At 39.1% G+C, this 6,506-nt stretch overlaps 1 pseudogene; it reads left to right on the forward strand.

Annotated features, from left to right (window-relative positions):
- Positions 1-5,393: 5,393 nt before the first annotated feature.
- On the forward strand, positions 5,394-5,645 carry LOC115285548 (annotated as a pseudogene).
- Positions 5,646-6,506: the final 861 nt, after the last annotated feature.

Genomic DNA, 6,506 nt, shown 5'->3' on the forward strand with positions numbered 1-6,506 from the left:
ATTTATTGTGGTGATGGTTGTCCCATGCTGCGAATATATTAAACACCACTGGGGGTGCCTAGGTGACTCCTTCATTTAAGTATCTGATTCTTGGTTTCAGCTCAAGTCATGATCTTATAGTTTCTGAGATTGAGGCCCACTTCAGGCTCTGCACTGACAGCGTGGAGCCTGCTTGGGATGCTCTGTCTCTCCTCTCTCTCCACCCTACTTCCCCCTCAAAATAAATAAACTTAAAAAAAACACTGAATTGTACATTTTTAAATGGGTGACTTGTCTGGTATGTGAACTGTATCTCAGAAGAGCTGCTTCTCAAGAAATCACAATTTCTCTTTTTAAAAACAAGGACACACGGGGTGCCTGGGTGGCTCAGTCGGTTGAGCGTCCGGCTTCGGCTCAGGTCATGATCTCACAGTTAGTGGGTTTGAGCCCCGCGTCAGGCTCTGTGCTGACAGCTCAGAGCCTGGAGCCTGCTTCGGATTCTGTGTCTCCCTCTCTCTCTCTGAGCCTGGAGCCTGCTTCGGATTCTGTCTCCCTCTCTCTCTCTGACCCTCCTCTGCTCGTTCTATCTCTGTCTCTCAAAAAAATAAATTAAAAATATTAAAAACAAGGACACATTTATTTCATGTCTGTGGTTTAAATTAGGTCCCAATAAACAGCAGCAGCTGCCACCTGGTAAAACAAGATGGCTTCAAACGCTTGGCAAACAACTTCTATGTGTATAAGATTTTTAACAGCTGTTTTTAAAGAATACATAAGCAAAAAAAATCAGTCTGTCAGTACTTTCTTAAACTCTGACATTGTCATTTAATTCAGGACAGAATGCAATCACCATTTTCCCTTTATCAAGAAACCAACAGTAATACTACTGATTACACATATGTCCAAAATGGATGGAGACAGAGAATTCACTTTGAAAAAAAATAAGGCTGAAAATGCCATCAAAATGGCACAACAGCAAAAGTCAGAGTGCATGTCCTCTGTTCGTATGGAAAGACAGAGCAGATGAACAAAACAGGCTGAAGTAACACTTCCTGGGCATACTTATCGCTAAACAATTACAAACATTCCCCCATATGCCTGTAGAAATTCTTCCTGATGCTTTTTGGGCATATTTCCCTAGAATACTCCCTCAGAAGCTGACTTAAAACTATCTGTGTGATAAACAATTTGACTGTTTCTAGGATGTACAAAGAATAGAGAGCTAATGAACCTTTGGTGGGCAAAAAAAGGGCAGGAGGGGAAAAAAAGGCAGGTAAAGAGACATATGTACTACTCCTGAGTTGGTAATCTAAACTGGAAACGGGAAAAGGGAGACATGACAGTACATGATGGTTTGGGAAAGGAAATCACACCTTTGTGACAATTTATTTCCTTTCTTCTTTTTTTTTAAATAGGCTCCACACCCAACACGGGGCTTGAACTCATGAACCCGAGACCAAGAGCCTGATGCTTCACCGACTGAGCCAGCCAGTTTATTTCCTTTTCTTAAACAAGCAAAGAATTTAAATGTGCAATTCAAAGAAGGGAAAAAAGGATGACCAATAAAGACAGGAAAAATGTCCTATCCAATTTTAAAAACGGATAAAAGAGAGGCACGTGGGTGGCTCAGTCAGTTAAGCGGCTGACTACTGATTTCAGGTTAGGTCATGATCTCACAGTTCATGGGATTAAGCCCCGTGTCAGGCTCTGCACTAACAACATGGAGCCTGCTTGGGATTCTCTCTCCCTCTTTTTCTGCCCCTCTCCTGCTCATACTGTCTGACTGTCTGTATCTCTCTCTCTCTCTCTCTCTCTCTCTCTCTCTCTCTCTCTCTCAAATAAACATTTTTTTAAAAGCAAAAGAAAGATATATATCATTTTTCAGATCTCAGATTGCCAACTGTTTAAAAGGTGGATAAAATCAGTGTAGGTGAGAATGCAGAGGAGGATAAATTTTCATTTACTCTTGATAGGGACAAAATAAATGTGGCAGTTATTTCTCAGTTTTAAACGCTTATATATTTGTTTCAGGTATTCAACTTCTAGAAATTTACCCTGCAGTTTATAAAGATAAATGTAAATGGATATTTATAGTTCTACTATTTGTAATAAATAAAAATTAAGTATCTGTCAATAGGGACTGGATAAATTATGGTAAGTCTTATTTAGGAACATTTACAGAGGAAATAATATGTATATGATTTACTTCAAAATAATCACATGTTGACTAGTAAAGGAGTATAGATAAATGACAATTGACCACGAAGTGAATAATTTTCATTTCATTTCAGAAATTGAGTAATTTTCATGAAGCTGGTGATGAGTACATGGGGGGCTCACTGTACTCTCCTTATGTTTGCATATGTTTGAAATTTTCCATAATAAATGTTTATTTTATTTACTTGAGAGAGAGTATGTGTGTGAATGAGTATGGGTGGGGCAGAGAGAGAGAGAGAGAGAGAAAATCCCAAGCGGGCTCTGTGCTATCAGTGGAGAGACCCACATGGGGCTTGATCCCACAAACCATGAGATCATGACCTAGCCAAGATCAAGAGTCAGTCACTTAACCAACTGAGCCAACCAGGTGCCCTGAAATTCTCCATAATAAAAATATACAAACCAGGGCAGCTGGGTGGTTCAGTTGCTTAGGTATCTGGCTCTTGGTTTCACTTTGGGTCATGATCTCATGGTTGGTGGGTTCAAGTCTTATATTGGGCTCTGTGCTGGCAGCTCGAGCCTTCTTAGGATCCTCTCCTTCTCCCTCTTTCTGCCCCTCCCCTGCTCACTTACACATGCTCTCACTTTCTCTCAAAATAAACAAATAAGCTATAAAATATATATACATAAACCTATGAAACAACCTCACCGAAGAAGATACTGGATAAAGGTACTGACACACAAAACTCTGGAAATTACTGGAGTAAGACTAAAAGCACATGGAACCGCACGTTAGCACTGTACTCTTGCTAATAAAGCTGTTTCCCTAAAGTGTACAGGTTAACAACTCTGAAACCATTATACATGTTTACTGGACCTGAACAATTAGGTAAAGGAATGACAGAAAGTTTCTCACTTATGGAATGGGAAATTACAGATAAGCAGGAGGAAAAGGCTAAAATGTTCCATTTGGTAACAAATTAGAGTTAGAATATTAACTTGTGTTTAACTTAATAAAAATATAGATTGCTACATCTAGAAATTTTCATATATATGCATATACACATCTATTTACTTACTCTGTCAGTTGAGAATGCTTAAAATCAGCGACACCCCAGTTGTTACAACCACACCTAGAGTCAATATCTTAGTTTCTAATACCACTCCCCAGTAAAACAGACCAAGGTGCCTTGAAGAAATGGCTAATTCCAGAACTGGGGCAGGAAATATACAAGATGCAGTTGAGCATCTTATAATGTCAGGAAGTAAGGAAATGCTAAAAACAAAACAAGAATCCTAAATTGACAGAGGTACGTCAAAAGGACACAGGAGACAAACCAAATGAGCTCCCACAAAAGCCAAATCTAATTATAACCTAAAGTACAAAAAATATCTATGAGTCCATACTGATATAAGGAAATGATTAAATAAACAAATGGAGAAGAACAAATCTCCCTTGAAGAAGAATTCCAAATAATTTATACAGATATTTCAATTGCAAGCATGGGGACCATAAATCCCACTCCTTAAGTGTATGGAGACCTCCCTCTGAAAAATACAGCATGAGGGGTACCTGGGTGGCTCAGTTGTTTGAGTGTCCAACTTCAGCTCAGATCATGATCTCACAGTCTTTGGGTTCAAGCCTTGCATCAGGCTCTGTGCTGACAGCTCAAAGCCTGGAGCTTGCTTGCTTCAGATTCTGTGTCTCCCTCTCTTTCTGCCCATCCCCAACTCATGCTCTGTCTCTCTTAGTCTAAAAATAAGTAAACATTAAAAAAAAATTTTTTTTTGAAGTATAGCATGAAAGAAGGGAAGACAGAGTACCTTTAGTGGAAAAACCTGACAACCTCAGCCATAGATTAAGGTCATTATCAACAATGATAAATCATGTCAATAATATATACCCTTGATATGATGTGAGAGAATATTACTGTATCTCTGTGATCCTCCATCTGTGAAAATTCATAAAGGGACACCTCAATAAGTGGACTCCAGATGCTAGAAGAGTAGGCTGAAAGGTAGAGCTGTACCACTCGATGTCAATTACAGTAAGAATTGTCAATTACAGACCCCACAGAAGAATCATCACTAGGAAAAAATCATTAATTATAGGTCCCAATGGATAAAGATGTACTATGTATCTCCTATAAAAAATCTACTAACTCTGCAATTCAGTCAATGGAAAATTATCCTAAACTCTAGCTTTTTTCCAACAGACTTTCATTCAAAACAACCCCTCCCAACTTCCTCTTTCTCCATTAAAAGTTTCTCTCCTCTGTTTGTAGGATTTGCCTATGGCTTTACCATAGTTTGCATAGCCTGAATTCAATTCTCTGTTATTCCAAAATAAACCCATTTTTGCTGATAAAATAAACTCTTTTATTTTTAAGGTTAACACATCTAAAAACTCATAACCTCAATCTAATTATAAGAACAACAGAAGACAAATTCCAACAGAGATGCATCCTAGTACTCCTCAAAACTGTCAAGATCAAAGGGCACCTGGGTGGCTCAGTCAGTTAAGTGTCCGCCTCTTGATTTTGGCTCCGGTCATGATTTTACAGTTTGTGGGATGAGCCCCCATATTGGGCTCTACACTGACAGTGTGGAGTCTGCTTGGGATTCTCTCTATCCTTCTCTTTCTGTCTCTCCCCCACGTGTACAAACTCACTCTCTCAAAGTAAACAAAGAAAAAAAAACTGTCCTGGTCATAAAAAATAAGGAAAGTGTGAGAAGCTATGACAGTCAAGAACCTAAGGAGATACTAGTAAATGTAATGTGGTATTCTGGATGGGACCCTGGGACAAAGAAAAGATGTTAGATAAAAGCTGAGGAAATTTTAAATGGTTAATAATAATGTATCAATATTGATTTATTAACGGCAATAAATCTACTCTAATTTAAGATGTTAATAATAACAAAAACTGGATGAAGTATATGGAACTCTAGTATTATTTCAATTCTTCTGTAAATCTAAAACTGTTCTAAAAATAGAACATGTTTTAAAGTTAGTGAAAAAGGATAGGAATTTATTAAAAGTCAGTAGTGCATTTTTAAAAATCTCATGCAAATAAAAAATTATATAACTGAGGGGAAAAAATCTCATGCAAATAATTTCTAGTGTATATACTACTCCAAAAAGGATATAGCCCAGTGATATATTTATTGTCTCATAGGAATTAGCCCAGATAAAGATTATAAAGATATTAAGAATATGTTTTTTGGCTTTCTGGAGGTAATGACCTCCCCATGAGAACATGCACCTCATGAAGCACCTCCTCTACCAGTCCCCAGAAGAGAAGAGGAAGTGAGAGAAGAGGTGCCTGCTGCAGAGCCCCAACTCCTGCTTCATGGACATGAAGTGCCCACAGTGCCTCAAAATCACCACCATCCTTAGCCATGCACAAACAGTAGTTTTATGTGTTGGCTGCTCTTCTATCCTCTGCCAGCCTATAGGAGGACAAGCAAGGCTTAAAGAAGGATGCTCCTTCAGACAGAAGCAGCAATAAAAGCACCTGCATCAAGATGAGTGGGAAACTATCCCAAAAAACACATTTCAAATTTTAAAAAAAGAATATATTTTAATCATAATACAAAGTTTGGTTTAGGGATACTATTACATTTTTACTAAGTACTCTGTATCTATGCACAGACAGGACAAATTAGAAGATATTAGAATTTAGGGGCACCTGGGTGGCTCAGTCAGTTAAGCATCCGGCTTCGGCTCAGGTCATGATCTCATGGTTTGTGGGTTTGAGCCCCACATTGGGCTCTATGCTGACAACTAGCTCAGAGCCTGGAGCCTGCTTCAGAATCTGCATTTCCCTCTCTCTCTGACCCTCCCCTGCTTGCGCTGTCTCTCTCGGTCTCTCAGAAATAAATAAAAAACATTTAAAAAAAATTTATTCCCCCTTAAGATTAGAAGAAGGAAACAAAGATCCTCTGATGTTCATCATGATTATACTTATATTATATGATAATGTAGTCCCCACAAATTTTGTAAATGAAAATTTGGCATATTTTAAATGCATTATGGGGCTCCTGGGTGGCTCAGTTGGTTAAGCATCCAGCTTCGGCTCAGGTCATGATCCCATGGTTCGTGGGTTCGAGCCCTGCATCGGGCTCTGTGCTGACAGCTAGCTCAGAGCCTACAGCCTGCTTCCGAATCTGCATTTCCCTCTCTCTCTGACCCTCCCCTGCTTGCACTGTCTCTCACTGTCTCTCAAAAATTAAAAAAAAAAAAAAATAGGGGCGCCTGGATGGCTCAGTCGCTTAAGCGTCTGACTTCAGCTTAAGTCACAATCTCACGGTTCGTGAGTTCAAGCCCCATGTCCTCTGTACTGACAGCTCAGAGCCTGGAGCCTTCTTCA

Source organism: Suricata suricatta, chromosome 2 (genome assembly GCF_006229205.1).
Source record: "Suricata suricatta isolate VVHF042 chromosome 2, meerkat_22Aug2017_6uvM2_HiC, whole genome shotgun sequence".
Classification (NCBI taxonomy): domain Eukaryota; kingdom Metazoa; phylum Chordata; class Mammalia; order Carnivora; family Herpestidae; genus Suricata; species Suricata suricatta.